Raw genomic sequence first — 18,351 nt, forward strand, 5'->3', positions numbered from 1 at the left:
AAGGTCCTTTATGCCTGCCAGGAGTGATCCCTGACTTCAGAGCCAGAAGCAAGCCCTGAACACCACCGGGTGCACCCTCACCTCTGACAAAAAGTGTTCAATAGCTGTGACACAGATCTCCCCCTGGGTCAGTGGACACTGGTCCACTTCTCTCCAGTCCTTCAGGATCTCCTTTTCCTCAACCTACAGTGATGTTTTCCACTGTTCTTGGAAGCATGCTCCTCTGCATCTCAGTGTCTGTGCACAGAGGGAAAGGTTTGTTCAAGATGCCTCCCTCTAGACTGCAAATTCTGAGCACAGACTCATGCCTTTCAGAAAACAGAAAGGGGGAAATAATGTATTACTATTAATGCTCATGTGTTTCAATTAAAACCTGTATATTATTTACAACAGAAAACAAAGCCTTCTAATGCTTCCATTCTTCTGCCATGCCCACGGGAAAAAAGTTTTGTTAGTAATGAGTTCTTTAGAAAGTTTATCAAAGTCCATCCTTGCTAAAGATATAGATTTCCAGTTTATTTATACCATCTTATTATTTTATATAACAAAATATCAACATGACTCACTTAAGGATGAGGCCTATTCTGGTGAATTAATGAAATCTCCCATCTGCTTCTTTAAAGACCAAGCAACTGACTCTACTATATCTTAGGAAAATTGTAAGGAAACACCTTATAGGGCAGCTTTCATAAGGTATTTACATGGTTTGTTCCTCTCAATTTCACACACTAGATGGACTTTTAATTTCCACAAGCATTATAAATCTGAAGCAAACAGTAGCATAGGCTGGGCTTTATCTATGTGATATATTGAAGAATTCTTAACCTGACAACCAAATTAAGCAGGTTTCCATAATGGCAGGCAAGAGAGCTCAAGCATGCACTGGTCTGAATCTCATATACTGATATCCAAATTTGTGCTTTTATGCTTTACAAAACCCAAAATGTAGTTCAGCAACATTAAAATGACTTATTTCTCTACATATTCATAGAATGTTTCATTCTTTAATAATTATAAGTGAATGAAGCAAAATAAAACCAAAGCTTAGGGTTTTGATAAAAACAGGTGGGTCAACTGTCACAGAAGCAGGATTGGGGGTGGTATGGGGTGAGGATACTGAGATCATTGGTGGTGGAGAATAGGCACTGGTGGAGAGATGGGTACTCAATCATTGTATGACTAAAAAGCAAACATGAAACCTTGTTAAGTGTGTAATTGCACCTCAAGGTGATTCACTATTATATAAATAGCATTGTATCACTGTAGCACTGCTGTCCCGTTGTTCATCAATTTGCTCGAGTGGGCACCAGTAATGTCTCCATTGTGAGACTTGTTGTTACTGTTTTTGGCATATCGAATACACCACAGGTAGCTTGCCAGGCTCTGCCATGCAAGCAGGATACTCTCAGTAGCTTGCTGGGCTCTCCTAGAGGGACGGAGGAATAGAACCCGGGTTGGCTGCATGCAAGGCAAACGCCCTCCCAATGCAGGGACAGTGAGTGAGAAATTCCAGGGAGGCGGAGAACTGACCAATGAGACCCTCCCCCAACTGCCACCAACTTCCCCACCCCCATGAATGCTGCAAGGCCAACACTAACAAGTCTTGGGAAATAAGAAACTCTCAAGATAAGAGAATCAAGCAAAAATTTATATACATGTTCCGGAAAATAAAATTAGTCAAAACAAAAAAAAAACATGTAGGTCAAGAATCAACTGAATTATAAACAATTAGAATTTTCCTGGAATTGCTGAAATAATTACATAAGTAAAACTGAAGTATGATGAAATCATAGTAAACATACTCGATCTGGAACTATTCTCCTTAATAAATAGTGTAAAAAAAGGTGGGTTATAAAAAATTGGTTTTATGTGACTAACTGTAACTGGTTTTTATTTTAATTTAGTACTCAATCAAAATTTTGCTGGATTTCACTTAAGATTTAACATCTCTGCAAAACTACTGCAATGCTAAATCATACACACTTTGAAGAATCAGGAAGAAAAAATTTCTACTAAAGTATTTTAATATGACAGATGAAATAAAACTGTTTGAAATAGCTGACTAAAGTTTTAAGATATTAAATGAATCTATGAACCAGACATATATTGAATATTTAATCATCAATCATAATTTAAAGAGCACTTGTTCAACCATGAGCAATGATTACTTTTTAGTTAACTGGGAAAAAGAGGTTTAAAATTAGTTATTCTTTAAAAATTAATTATTTTGAACTTAAATGCTATAAAGTTATGTCATTCTCTAATCTTTTAATATATGGCCATCACAAGCATCCTCTCGGAGTCCCTCCTTTTCTATCTTGTGTTAACCTCCAAAAATGTTTTTTCTTAGGCTACCACTTTAGATTTCTTATTTTTTTCTTTTTTATTTCTGGTTGACATTCTTAACTTGGTGAAAAAGATTTTTCCTAAAACTTTTCACCATTAGTTTTTCCAAAGACTTCATCTGAGATTTGGAAGGGGGGGGGGAGGGTTGTGTGTGTTTTGTTTTGTCTGGTTTATTTTGATTTGTTTTGATTTAGGGTCATGTCCAGAAGATCTTAGGGTCTACTCCTAGTCCTGTTTCTGTGGTCACTCTGGCAGTGCTTAGGGAACCATGTGGTGCAAGAGATTGAACCCAAGCCTCCAGCATGTAAAGCATGTGTTCCAGCTCTTTGAGTTATCTCTAAAATTCATACTTAAGATTTTACATGGTAAATTTCTTTCAATACCCATCCACTTCACCAGAGCTCTTGAGAGTGAAAGTGTAAATTAATGAAATTAAAAAATTGATCAACAGAAACAGGATTGAGTCTGGATACAAGTGACTCTTCCAGATTACAATTCTACTTAAGTTTTGCATGTGTGGTATAACTTAATATGAATGTTTTCAGAGCTAATAGAGAATATCAGTCAACAATGTAAGTTAAAAAATTTACAGTAAAGTTTTTCTGATTTTCAGATAAAGTATTCTTTATTTTTAAAAACTATATATGTAAAACTTAAATTTATAAACAAGTGCTTATTTTTATTTATTTATTTATTTTGGCTTTTTGGGTCACACCCAGCTGTGCACAGGGGTTACTCCTGGTTCTGCACTCAGGAATTACTCCTGGTGGTGCTGGGAGACCATATGGGATGCTGGGAATTGAACCCGGGTTGGCTGCGTGCAAGGCAAATGCCCTACCCGCTGTGCTATCACTCCAGCCCCACAAGTGCCTTTTTTTTTTTTTTGCTTTTTGGGTCACACCTGGCGATGCACAGGGGTTATTCCTGGTTCATGCAGTCAGGAATTACTCCTGGCGGTGCTCAGGGGACCATATGGGATGCTGGGAATCGAACCCGGGTCGGCCCCGTGCAAGGCAAACACCTTACCCGCTGTGCTATCACTCCAGCCCCACAAGTGCTTATTTTTAAAGATAATCCCTTAATTTATAAAAGAATAAATCTCTGTGTATCTTTAGTAAGTAGAAACTCATAGTTTTATAAAATAGTCTATCATAGCATTTCAATTTATATGCAATTTTAAGAGAAGAAATTGTCATTTAAAAATACTACTTTAAAATGTTTTTATAATTTTTAAACATATTTAGTAATAATGCTTATTATGTATCTTGAAATTGATCAATAAATTGTTTGTATGTAAAAATACAATGCAGTACAGAGACAATCTGAGTGAATGTTAAAAAACATTTGCTTAAGCAACTGAAAATTGAACTCCAGTTTATTTTAAATTGTGTGTTCTTTTTTACTATTAAAAAAATATTTTGGATTTCACAGTCCAGTGAAATAACCAAAAAAAGTGAATTCAGAATAAAAAATATAAAAGCACAGTTTTCAGTCTTGTCAAGAAACAAATGTTTTTCCATAGTGGTTTTTACTTTATCTATGTCAGTACATGACATTTTATTTGATAAAATATTATATGAAAGATGATAAAAGCAAAGTAATTGAATGGAAGCGTTAAGTCAATAATCCATGAGTGAAAAATGTTTCCAGTGCCATGAACATCCCCATCTCATGACTTCATAAAGAATTTATGACATAGCATAAAGAATGTCTATTTTAAGAGGGCACTATATTTAAATGTTACATGATACTAAATATATTTCTAAATATTGTGAAAGTAGAGAATTTACAAAATCAGAATGTGACGTTCATTCTCCATTGCCAAGAACCCAAATAGGGAAGGTTTACTCAGATCTCATTCATTGAACAACATATCAATTTTTTAAAATATAATAAAGCATACTACTGAAGTCTCAGACCCTTTTGCCTTTCTTTCAAGTGCTTTCAGGTTGAATTGACTACAGGTAAGTAAGCCAGAAGGGTGAAAATCTCCCACATTTTTATAACTGTTGAGATAAGACCACCAAATGACCATGTAAATATTACCAAGCTTCTAACAAAAAAAATCAACACTTCAACACTTAAATTGTTACCCAGACAAGATGTGGCCAAAGTGAGGTACAAACTTGATAAAGAAAACGAAGCAGAGAACTCACTGCAGTCTTTTACTCCCACACTGCAGAATAATTTTTTCAACTCTGAGATGATTTAAGCTGACAAATTGGTTCTTCTGGTTGTTTAGCTTCCTGACCTCAAAAAGTCCATTTTCTGACTTCTGTTTCATCCAGCTGTTGACAGACTAATGCCACCAACCCTTGTAATAAAACCTCCAAGGGAGTTAGGATTAGGGTAGGAAATTGTAACGACACTAAAAGAATTAGATGTGAAATCTGCCCAACATTTAAGATCAGATCTCATCTCTAAAAGAAAACAAACAGTTCTCTGGAAGGAAGTCAATGTATATTTCATACCTCCTGGGGTCCAGTGCTTGAAGCATTCATTGCTGGAAGTTAAGGGAACATGGAAACTCTTCTGCTTAAATCACTTCTTAAAAGTAGAAACAATTTAAACACACTACATTTTGAATACATATTCCAGGTTTTGTTTTCCTCAGGGCACCACGAGTCAATAAATTAGCCAAAAAAAAAATAGTTTAACAACATGCTTTTAGTTTCTAAATTTTGGGGTGTGGGGCTGGGATATGTATCCACGGATCCTGGCCTGCAGAAAAACAGTAGGTAGTTGAAAAATGAAAAGTTTGCTTTCATTTTGTACCTTATGTCGGCAATACTCCAGGTACAAGTACTCCACATGATAACCGCTGGAACCCAGATCAGGGTATCCAATGTCTGAGTCAGTTCTTTGGATTACAGGTTACTCATTTGTGAAGTGGAATATTATTTTCAGTAGTACTGCATCACCTTCTGGATGGACGATTAATTAGAAATCATGCAAAGCACAATATTGGACCCAATTAAAAACTTTGATCTATCCTCTGGCCCTAAAAAATCAATGACTGTAATTTTTTTTTAAAAAACTCCCATTTTAATAAAATTACCTCTGATTAATCACCATGTCCTTCATTTCATATCAAATCCTGGAAGGAAGTTTAGTGATTATAACAATCCATCTGATACAGTAGTATAACTATAATTAACTCTCCAGGGTTTATTTTCCTCTCTGGTTTAATATACCAAGCATGACTAAGGTATGCACATTTGTGTTATTTATACCTGAAAGATGTGTACATATTAGAGAGACAACACAAACCTTTGTTTTAACATGATAGCAGTCAAAACCTGATCTGTACCTCTGGAATTAACTAAAATGTAATTTCTTCTTTCTTCCTTTCCTCCCAAACGTGATGTGATACTCTGATAACATTTCTAACAGCTTGTCAAGGGTAATTAGAAAAAATATGTAAAACCTAACTATACACATATATATATATATATACTCACTGCTTAGGATATGTAATATAAAAGTACAATTTAAATATGCTAGATGAGTTGAATGTGACCTATGAATTATACTTCTAACAACTCTTTCATAATTCATATCTGAGTGCAGGTTAACAACAGAGACATAACTAAGGAAATAAAAAACTAGTTCAATATAATTGAGCCTAACATGGGCCCTTGGATGCAAAAGATGCTTCAACAGCAAATCAAATAAAACTGAACAAACATTATGAAACTTCTATCACATGCTCTATTCTACGTTCAGAAAAATTAGAAACCCATGAAAACTCAGGATGGACTCTGCTCTCAAGATGATTAGTATTTGGTGAGGCAAATGTACCATCCACTCAAATGAACAGAAAGTGGTGGGTAAGATAAAGCTCCTAGAGAAGGAAAGCATGGGTTGGCTGAGAAAGAAGACCATTCATGGGCAGGACAGGCACCTACCGCATACAGAACACACAGGGTCAAGGTCGTGGATTCTGAGATAAAGACAGAAAAGTATGGTGAACAGATCACGGTTTCCATGCTCTCAAGATTTACTTCCAGTCTCATGTTAAAACAAAATTTAACATTTTACAAGATTGATTTTTTTTGTGGTCTATGTTTATCATGTCAAGGACATTCAGTTTGTTTTACAAAAGCCATATTCTCCAAAGGTCTTTAGTTACGAGCTTTTATTGACTTCAAGTCAGGGCTTTGGAACTCAAACTTCTGGGTGCTCTAAAGTGAAAATGAAACAGACAATCATCTCAGATCAAAGTCAGATATTCTCCTGGACTTTCCATCTTACATTGTGCTACGGTTCAGATGTAAATGGTACTAGACTGGAAATTTATTTTAATTTATTTTAGTTTTGCCAAGCAAATAGAATTTTTAAAAATAAAATGTTAGGCACCATTTACAATAATGTCAATGATAAGGATTCATGCATACAAAGTTCCAACATCACACTTCTATGAAACTTCTGCCTCCAGGCTGGAATGATAGTATAGCAGGTAGGGTATTTGTCTAGCATGCAGCCAACCTGGGTTCAATCCCCTACAACCCATCCCCGGGCACCACCAGGAGTAATCCTGAGTACAGAGCCAGGAGTAATCCCCTAAACACGGTTGGGTGTGATCAAAAAAGCACAAAAAAAAGAAAATGTCCGCTTCCTTGCCCCACTATCCCATGGTTTCCTCTCATCCCTCTTCCTAACCCACCCTCCTTGAACTGGTAGGATCAATTCTATAGACCAGTTCTCAGATTCTGTTGGCCTTGGTCATTTGTTATTTCCTTACTGTGGTTTTTTATACCTCCATAAGAAAGAAGGCATGTAGAATAATATCTCCACACTCATTTTAAAAACAGCAAACTGCAGTTCCTGAACAGCCATGATCCCAGCCAGAGGCACACAAACCAATTTCAGAACCCAGTAGCTTCTGGCAGAAATCCCTCTGGACTTAATTATTAAAATACCAGAAATCCAAAACCATATGCTCTTCATCATCAGCAATAGAAAACAAATTATCAAATGATGCCTTTTCGGCAGGTCTGATTGTTGGGGGGAAATTCCAAATAATAATAATGGGTCTTCTGTAAAAACACTGAATGTAATCAAAGTAAAAAGAGAGTAAAGTTAAAATCATCTGCTACACAGGCAGGGTGGGGGGATGGGAGATATACTGGGGTTCTTGGTGGTGGAACATGTGCACTGGTGAAGGGATGGGTGTTTGATCATTGTAAGATTGAGACTTAAACCTGAAAGCTTTGTAATTGTTCTCACGGTGATTCAATTAAAAAAAAAAAGCAAAAAAGCAAACTGCAAGATTTCATCTTTCATTTGGTTCACTAGTATTTCTTTGTGTTTATATCCTATAGTTTCGTTATCCAATGATCTGTTCTTGGAAACTTGGGTTGTTTCTAGTTTTGGGGTATTGTGATTAGTGCTAGACTGAATTTAGAAGTGCAAATGTCTTTTCTGAATTGAACATTTGGGTCCTTCAAGTAGATTCCAAGAAGTATAATTACTGGCTCATATGAAAACTCAATTCATGGTTCTCTGGAAATTTTCCTATCGTTTTCCAATAAGGTCCACCAGGCAACATTCTCACTAGCAGTAGAGGAGAGTCTCTTATCCCCCAATATTAGGGGTTTGTTTGTTTGTGCTGTTGTTTTTGTTGTTGTTGTTGTTGTTGTGAGCCAATCTCATTAGTAGAAGGTGATATTCTGTGGTTGCTTTTATTTTCATTTCCCTGATAATAAATGATTCAGAGGATTTTTTTTTTCATATACCTGCAACTCTCTGTATGTCTCCTTTGAAGAAGTTTGGGAATTTAAAGGCCAGAAATTCTTCTACCCCAAAAGCTCCCCTTTATCCACAAATACCAATTCCATAATTTCTTTTCTAGTTAGCCATCACAGTCAGCAGCAGTGCAAAATATTACTTACAGTAAGATTCTTGGGGAATAAAATGAAAGGGAGCCTGAGACAGTGAGGCACCACATTCAGATAAGCTTTATAACAACATTACTAAATTTATTCTATAATCACTTATTGTGACTAATTTATAAATTAAACTTTATTATAGTATGTATGCATAAAAATGGCATGGAACATTTAAAGTCTGGTACTATTCAGTTTCAGGCAGTCACAGTGATCTTCAATTACATGCTCTACAGATAACGGGGAACTAGATAATAGGTAGATTTACTTCCTATTTTGGTGAGTTTAAGATTTTCTCCCCTTCCATACTACCTTAATATAAGTCCCATCATCTGTCCTTCCCCCATAACATCATCTGGAAAGGAGGTTAAGATATAAAATTATGATACACAGATGGTCATATGACCTACATATGACCCAAGGCAGGAAAAATCAGAAGAAAGGGTATTAAAATAACAATACCGTTCATAATAGTGCCCCAGAAAATCAAGTGCCTCAGAATCAGCTTTACTAAGTAGGTGAAAGACCTATACAATGAAAATTACAAAACACTACTTCAAGAAATAAGAGGACAGTAGGAAATGGAGACACTTCCCCTGCTCATGGATAGGGAGAATTTATATTGTAAAAATGGCAATACTCCCAAAAGCATTATATAGATTCAATGCAATCACCTATGAAGATAGCATGACATTCTTCAAAGAAATAGATAAAACACTCCTGAAATTCATATGGAACAATAAACCACCACGAATAGCTAGAGCAACCCTTTGGAAAAAGAAGATGGGTGGCAACACCTTCCCCAACTTCAAACTGTACTACAAAGCAGTAGTCATTAAAACAGCATGGTATTAGAATAAAGACAAACCCTCAGACGAATGGAATAGTGTTGAATATCCTAACACATACCCTCAAATATATAATGATTTAATCTTTGATAAGGGAGCAAAAAAATACGGAGTAAAGCAAGTGGTATTGGCAAAACTGGACAGATACATGCAAAAAAAAAATGGACTCAGACCTTCATCTAATGCCATGCACAAAAGTCAAATCAAAATGGATTAAAGACCTCAATATCAGGCCAGAATCCATAAGGTACACAGGCAAACCCCTCCACAATATTGAAGCTAAAGGTATCTTCAAAGATGAAATGCCACTAACTAAGCAAGTAGAAGCAAAGATAAAGAAATGGGACTACATTAAACTAAGAAGCTTCTGCACTTCCAAAGAAATAGTGACCAACATACAAAGACAGTATATAGAAGGGGAAGGGTTATTCACCCGATATCCTTCTGATAAGGAGTTAATATAAAAGATACTGAACTCTACAAGAAAAAATGATCCAACCCTATCAGAAAATGTGATGAGAAAATGAACAGAAAAGTTCTCAAAGAAGAAATTCAAATGTCCTAAGGGACATGAAAAAAATGCTCTATATCAGTATTCATTAGGGAGACGCAAATCAAAACAATAATGAGATATCATCTCACATCACAAGGACTGGCACCCATCAAAAAGAACAACAGCAACCAATACTGGTGTGGATGTAGGGAGAAAGATATTCTCCTTCATTGTTGGTAGGAATGCCAACTGGTCTAGCTTTTTTGAAAACCAATATGGACATTCCTCAAAAATCTAGAAATTGCGATCCCATTTGATCCAGCAATACTACTTCTGGGAATATATCCTGATGGCCAAAAACATGCAGCAGAAACACCATCTGCACTCCTAGGTTGATTGCAGCACTGTTCACAATAGCCATAATCTGGAAACAACCTCAGTGCTCAAGAACAGACAAATGGATAAAGAAATTGTGGCATATTTACATGATAAAATACTATGCAGCTGTTCGGAAAAATGAAGTAAATGAAATTTACCTATAAATGGTTGGACATGGAGAGTATCAAGCTGAGTGAAATGAGGGAGGAGAGGGACAGATATAGAATCACTGCATTCATGTGTGGTATATAAAATATAATACATATAAACTAATATATATTCTATATAAGATAGATAGATAGATAGATAGATAGATAGATAGATAGATAGATAGATAGATAGATAGATAGACAGACAGACAGATAGACAGATAGATATCCATGGCCAGGGAAAACGGGGGCTAGGAGGACTGCTCAATGGTTGGAATCAATCACAAATGTGTGTAGGGAGAAGAGAGGTAAGATAGAAAAAGGTCCAGTATGACAACAATAGCTGGAAATGATTATGTTGGACAAGAACTGAGTGTTAAAAGTTAGTAATAACCTTTCAGTATCTGTATTGCAAACCACAATGCCCATAAGTGTAGAAAAAGGGAGAGAGGGGGAAATGGAAAGGGGGGTACAGGGAGATAGAGGAGGGAGAGAGACAGAGAAGAGAGACAGAGAGAGAGAGAGAGAGGGGAAAAGTGCCTGCCATAGAGGCAGGCTGGGTGGTGATGGGAGGGAAACTGGGGACATGGTGCTTGGAAATGTACATGGTGCTTGGAAATACAGAGGGATAGGTATTAGAACACTGTATTACTGAAACCTAATCATGAACAGCTTTGTAAGGGTCTAACTTGCAGTGATTCAATAAAAATAAATTAAAGAAATATAGAAAAAAAAGAAAAACACAAAAAATAAATTAAAAAAATGAAATGTGAGGATGGTAACTGCTTACTCAACAGATATAGTAAGTGAAAGTACTTAAACAGTATAAGTCAATCTAATGAGAAAAAATGGCTGGGAAATTAAAAATAAAATTTCTAATTTAAATATGTCACCTGGAAACTAAGAAAACTTACAAGGTAGAATATTAGAGTTTTAGAAAAGTAAACATGGTGAATTTTGGTTAATATCAACTTCAAAGTGAGGAAAGTTTGTAAGTTATTGCTATGGAATAATTTAATATTTAATCAAATTTAGAAATGTTATAAATGAACTGACTTGCATCAAGCAATTAAATAAAAATAAAGTAATTTTTTGAAAGAACATAAGAAATGCATCTGCAGTTTGGACTATACAAATTACTGTTGAATCGAGAGAAAAAATTAATAACTGGCAGACAAGCATATTTGCTAATAAATCAAACATTAACATAAGACTCAATCTAATGTTATCAAACAATAAATGCACGAAAACTGAACTGAAGTCATAATTTAAATAACTTAATACTGTCATACAGTAATTGAATCATGTTTGCCTCAAAAGCCTACATAACATGCTAACCAATAAAAATTTGTATAATAACTAGACCAATAGTTAAGAACTTAAAAGCTTGGAAAGTTCATACAAAATCCTTTATATAGGATTAACACTTTAGTATAGGATTTTAAACTTGCATTATACTTTTACATCATACTTGTACACTGTTCAAATTTCCAATTATTTAAACCCTAGACCACATATTAAGCATAAACTTTAAAATGAAACAAACTAAATTATCACACTGAATCAAAATTATTATCTATAGGATTCTATCTTCCAAAATGAGTTCCTATTATAATAATTTTTTCCTTTATTTTCTAATTGGCTGAGAAACCCCTTAGCTTTTTAAGCAGTACTTGGGAGGCCCCTAACAAAAAATCTGAACACTAAGAATATGAAACAAGACCAATAGATCAATCACCATTTAGTTCTTTGTTGCATTAAAATTCATCAGGTGTAGGGATAGTACAGAGTAAGGTGCTTTTTCTTGTGCAAGTGACCCAGTTTAATCCCCAACAGGGCATGAGGTCCCCGGAGCAGCACCTGGGAGTGATGCTGTAAAGTAGGGGCAAGGGAGAGAGCCTCAAGAAGAGGGCTTCCACCTCTCTGCTTTCACCTCAGCCACTGGGGGAAATGCCTGACCTGGGTTAGTACTAGTTAAGTCGGCTACCAGCATCTACACAGCACAGGCACAAACACTCCCCTTCTGCCAGTCCCATGAGGCAGCTGCCAAGTTGCACCTGAATTCTACCACCCAATTTACCAGGAAATTGAGGCCTCAATCTAGAGTGAGGAATTACTCTTTGCAGGAGAAAGGCCATCCTAGCCTCGACACAGGTGTTTGAGGAACCTCACCTTTTCTCAGTCTTTTCTCCGAGAAAAGAATTTCAAAGAGACAATAGCTATAATTGAATAAAATTTATTTAGACATGAGGGGAGAGAAAGGGAAGAATACATGTTCAGAAGAGAACATGAAGGCTGGAGCAACAGTGAAGTAGGTAAGGCACTTGCTTGCACACGGTCAAACAGAAGTCAATCCCCAGCATCTCGTACAGTCTCCCAAGTGTTGCTGGGAGCAATTCCTGCACACAGAGCCAGGCCAGGAGTAACCCCTGAATATCATTGGGTGTGGTTCCCACACCCCCAAAAAGGAAAAAGAACATGAGTTTCTCCAGAATGGAAAAGAAAAAAAAAAGCAATGTCATATATATATATATATATGTTCATGTGAGAAAGATGGGCTTGAAAGAGCTAGATATAATGGCTATTATCAGATACCTATTCTGAATCTCCTTCTACTTGTCTGACTTTGCTTCTTGCCAGGAAATGTGATTTACTGGATGTGCAGGGTTATAGCTGAATGGTCACACAATATGTGATGTTCTAACCAATATTTAATTTTCTGTTTGGTTAATTAAATGGATTTTTGCTCACTCAAATCAGAGAACAGCTGAAATGGACTAAAAATTTTAGCATTAATATATGCATAATGAAATTGAAATATCTATCACACTGGCAAAGGTCAAGAAAATTCCTTTATGCTTACATTATTAGCAAAAGCTTCATTGTTTAGTAAGGCTAGCTAAAATTCAAAATTAGACCTTTGAACACTAATCTGATTCTCTTCCCTTCAAATATCTAAAAGCATTCCTAACAAAAACAGAAAAATAAAATTCTAAGAACATTAAAAAAAAATCCTAGCAAAACCTTATATGGAGCCACAAAACACCCTGAATAGACTGTTGGATAACACTGGGTTGTCCTTGCTCCTCCCAAAGGGAACTTGAGGTTTACTGATCCACTCCCAAAACAATGCAACTGCGACACACCCAGTTCCATCAGGCACTAATAAGCCTATATTGCTCTTCTCTTTCCTTTATGCCATGTGCATGGTTTATTTAGAATGTCCTTTTTGTACAGACACATGATGACAGTTGATGCTATGCTATGTAACATGAGAGTTTATTGACTCCAAAATAATATTTATTCCTGGGTATCCATATTTATTGACTTAAGCCTCAGTTGTCCTTCATTCCTAGCACTCTAAGAGGAGGGTCCGACGACAAACTGGATAGACCCAGGGCAAGCTGTGAGCTACCCTGGCATTGAAATAGGCCAGACTAAGTTCCATAATACTCAACTATAAGTTAAGAGCACGATCATGGACAAACTCTGTCATGACCCAAAAAAAAGTAACTGAATAAGGATCCTGCTGGGGTTAGGAAAGACAAATCTGGCAGATTCTCGCCTGGCAGAGCCTGGCAAGCTACCCATGGAGTATTCAATATGCCAAAAACAGTAACAATAATGGGACTCATTCCCCTGACCCTGAATGACAGGGACGAATAGAGACATTACTGGCGCCCACTCGAGCAACTCAATGAGCAACGGGACGACAGTGATACAGTGATACAGTGAACCTGGCCTGAGGACTGTGATCTGGAATATATAGGGAGATGTCCCCAGGAAGAGCCAACCTTTAAGCTTAATATATCTCTTACTGTATTGTTACAAAATGATATTGCTAGAAATATTATAAGAAGTAAATTTACTATGACTGTTTAAATGAATTACTAGCTGAGCAAAGGAGAAAGCAATACACTCTGGATGGAATCCCACCCTTGTGCGGATCTCCTAGTAATCTGGATGGTAAACCCTCAGATGAGATTTTGTCCTTGAGTTTATCTCCTGAAGGGGAGGCTTTACCTCTCTTTGTTGTTATGATAATATTCAACCCCACCCTTGTATCCCCACGCTTCATGATTCCTATAGAACTATGCTATAAGGGGTAAGAGGGGAAGAGACTCTGGGAAGGAGATGAAGATGAGATTCGGGGACTAGACTCTGGGATGAGATGCTGAGAAGGAGATGGTAAAGACACTGAAGACCAGATGTTGGGGATGAGACCGTCGGAATCAGATGCTGAAGACTGGATGCTGAAGACAAGGTGTTGAAGACTAGACATTGCGGACTAGGTGCAGAAGACTAGGTGCTGAGGACTAGATGTTGAGGACAAGAAAGTTGGAATGAGACACTGAAGACGAGGAGGAGAACTGAGACTTTGGGATTAGAAGGAGAACCAAAACTACAACTATGGCTGCACAGTAAAGGGAGAGACTGGACTACGCCATAGAGGAGAGAGAAATAAACCAATTACAAAACAGCATGGGGAGGAGACTCTCGGCCACTGAATGAATACTCAAGTCCTGTGTGCGTACCCATCACACGGCCCCTCTTTTTGAAATTTACAATAGACAAATACTTAAAAAGAACAAAGTTGGAGGTATCACACATTCTGATTTCAAACTATATTACAAGGGCATTGTTATGAACACAGTATGGCTGTGACAGAAAAGTAAATGTATATATAAAGAAAACGGAACAAATATTGACAGAACTAACCCCCAGCATTTACAATTACATTTTAATATCTGATATGGGAGCCAATAATATTAAAAAAAGAAAGACAGTCTCTTCAACAAAAAGTCCTGAGAAATATAGACAGAACAGTTAATCTGGACCCATATCTCACATCAACAAAAATAAACTTACAGCAAGGACTTAAACAATAAGACCTGGATCAACTATTAAATTAACATATGTTACAGCAAATTCTCAAAAGCAGTAAACTTATTCTGTTCTAATAAAACATAGTTCTTTATGTGATGACATTTCCAACAATCCCATCTCGTTCATCGTGCCCTAATTCTCTTCTGAGAATTATCAACATGCACTCATTTGATGATTATCTACCATACCTCCCAAAGAAATTTTAATGATATAGGAGGAATAAAAGAAGTACATAAAGTATACCAAAGGTTAAGAAAGTAAAGTTTAAAATTATTAGATATTTCCAAACCTAGAGATACTTTATAAACACTTCTTGAGTGACTAGACAGATGGAGAGTATGTTTAGGTGTCAATGTGAGAAAAAGCAATGAATTCTCAGTATCAATTACACTTTATCTCCTTAACTTCTATAGGGGATGTGGTTCAACACAGCTCACAGCTTTTAAAGATAGCACAATTTAGAATTATATCTCCCATTTTATTTGGATTATGATGATTCCCGATACCGAAAACAGTATAAGAACAACAATAACAAAAATGTTATTCTGTCCTAGACCAAAAGGGAAAAAATAAAATGCATCTCAAATTTGTCAGAGAACACTATTTTATTTATAGACATATTTACAAAAAAATAAACTTACAATATCAGTTACTTTATAGGCATGATCATACAGCCAGTCATTAATTTCCATGCATGCTACTTCCACTAACTGCAAGGTTTTTACTCTAAATCTTTCATCTACTCTATTTCCTTAAATCAAATTTACTTTCAAAGACTTGCTCCAAATGCAACTTCTCTAGTCTTTAGAATTTCTCCAGCTGCATGTAAAACCTTCAGCCTCTAATCCCCTCAGAATATAACAAGGTTGCCCTGTACTGACCATAATTTTAAGCAAGTTTTATTTCCTGAAAGGATATACGCACCTCCCAATGATACAAGTATTTTGTTTAAATATTAGTCTTACTATTCCCCAAGAGAGTAAATTATAATTCTAAGCTATACTGTATTTTTTAATCATTTGTGGAAATTTTTTAAAAAGTCATAAAATCTTCACCATTTCTCTTTCCTTTGCGCAGGCCTCTGTCCCCCTGATGGGTGCATCCTAGCCTTTGCCAATCCTGGGAACCCAGTTCTTGGCTGTTTGGTTCCTCTGCTCTAAACCTTTACAAAATTTAGAACTCTTGATAAAAAGCTTTTTAAAAATGGACCTAAAAGAGGATTTGAGAATCCTGTTCCACTTCCAGTAGCTAGTCTATCCCCTCCTACTGAATACCTGCTTCAATCTCACTCATGTGATGTATTTATTTATTTATTTATTTTAGTGAGCATGGCTTCAGTGCAGAACTAGGCAGATAGGAGGTACAAAGCACATGTTTCTCTAAGGAATTTAAAAAATAGATGGTCTGTTCCTTTGAATATAACTCTGGAAACCAGATACTCAAATTCTGTATTACTGAGCCAAAGAAAAAGTCCATTCTTTGCCTCTTCTAGATTCTTGTGGCAGCTGGCATTCTTTGGCTGGGTCTACCTCTCTCCCTTTTAAACATTCAGATCTCTGTCTTCTCCATCTTTACATGGCCTTTGGTATATTTCAAATCACCTCCTACAGATACACCGTAAATCAGAGATAATACAACAGGGAAGGTGCTTGCCTTCTACATAGTCAACCCTGGTTCGATGCTGAACACCATACATGGGTCCCAAAGATACTTCAGAAGTGATCCCTGAGCACAAAGACAGAAGTCAGTCCTGAGTTCCAACAGGTATCTCTCCTATACACACAAAAAACGATACACATGACTGCATTTAGGGCCCACTCTTAAAATCCATCATAATCCCCCATTTCCCATTTCCAGTTCTGTGTTTCCATATAAAGTAACATTTATAGATTGCACATATTAGGACCTAATATCTTGGTGGGCTTGGGGTGGGTAGGAATGATGGCAATTATTCAGCATTCTACCATAAGTGAATTATATCTTAATTAATCCATTTTAATTAAAAATTGTTAAAAATTGGAACGATACTGACAGGGAAAATCGGTTTTACTAGAAAGAAAATGATACGCTACAAATGATGATTTTATAATCAATAAGAACCACTGATCTGAAAAGGATTTTACTTTCAAGCAAACAGATAACATCAAAAGAACTAAATGGGGTCTAGAATTGAGCCATCTCCAAAAATTGAGCTATTTCCTCACACAGTACAACGTTTCCCCCAAATTCTCATCTATTCCTCCTTGTTTGTCCACTTTGATTGCCTACCATAGTTCACATTCAAAAATGCTTTAGTGGGTCTACAAAAATGGACATGGTATGGCAAGAGCCCAGCTCTTCAAAATCAATGGAGACACTAAAGCAAATCCTTTCTCAAGTCTCCCTTTGAATGAAATGTGAACTACACAGTCAGGAGGAAACAGAAGCAACTGAATGCTAAGCAGTCCCCAAATCTGCTTCTTTGCTTTTCCTACCTTTCTGGAACAAATGGGTGCCAAATGAGTCATTAGCTATAAATAAATGGAGTAACTATTCTTAAGCAAATGGGTAACTCTATCAAATTTAGTTGAAGTGGGCATTCTACGAGTTTTACAGTGCCTTGGAGGTCTCTGAGTACTATAATACATCCCCTGTTAATTTAGTAGAACCACCACAGGAGGAGTCTGTAGACAGGCAAATGTGACTTCTGGTTAGTCCCCAGGGGCTCCTTCTGTCTGGAGTGGCTTTTTTAGGATCGTTTGGGAAGTAACTTGTCGGTGCTCAGGCATTTCCACCATGTTTACACTCAGTGTTACGGAACATCAAATAATTAATGCTGTTTAAATTTTAAAAGAATATTCACGATTTGTTATCTATTTGGTGGGTAAAAAGTGTTTAATCCTTACAATGTGCAAAATTCTCTGCAATATTAAAACACAACTCAAACATACAAAAGAGTAGAATAAGGAAATATGTAATTTTACTTGAAATAAGGTGTGTTATCAGACATTAATTAAAAATAAAGGGTTGGGGCTAGAATAATGGGTGCACTTGGTCTGCAAAGGTTCAATCTCCAGCACCACATACAGTCCCTTGAGTCCTGCCACAAGTGATCCCTGAGTGCAGAGCGAGAAGTAAGCCCCAAGTAAAGCAGGTATAGTGCAAAACATAAGCAAAATGATTGAGGTTAGAATTTATTGAGCAATTACTATATGTTAAGCAATTAATACTATACAAATAACTTACTAAAACATTAGTTCATTAAATCGCAAAGTTCTGCTTATCTGGTGTGAGGATGAGTGACAGAAAGTGAAATTTAGACCCTGAATTATAAAACTATTTTAGTCATTAAAATCAGAAGAATTTAAATTTTATGACTGTAA

General features: G+C 36.4%; 1 protein-coding gene across 11 annotated transcripts in view; it reads right to left on the reverse strand.

Annotated features, from left to right (window-relative positions):
• PTPRM (protein tyrosine phosphatase receptor type M) overlaps positions 1-18,351 on the reverse strand; it is an 853,909-nt gene that overhangs the window by 750,355 nt on the left and 85,203 nt on the right. The gene's annotated exons all lie outside the window — the stretch shown is intronic.

Source organism: Sorex araneus, chromosome 2 (genome assembly GCF_027595985.1).
Source record: "Sorex araneus isolate mSorAra2 chromosome 2, mSorAra2.pri, whole genome shotgun sequence".
NCBI classification, from domain to species: domain Eukaryota; kingdom Metazoa; phylum Chordata; class Mammalia; order Eulipotyphla; family Soricidae; genus Sorex; species Sorex araneus.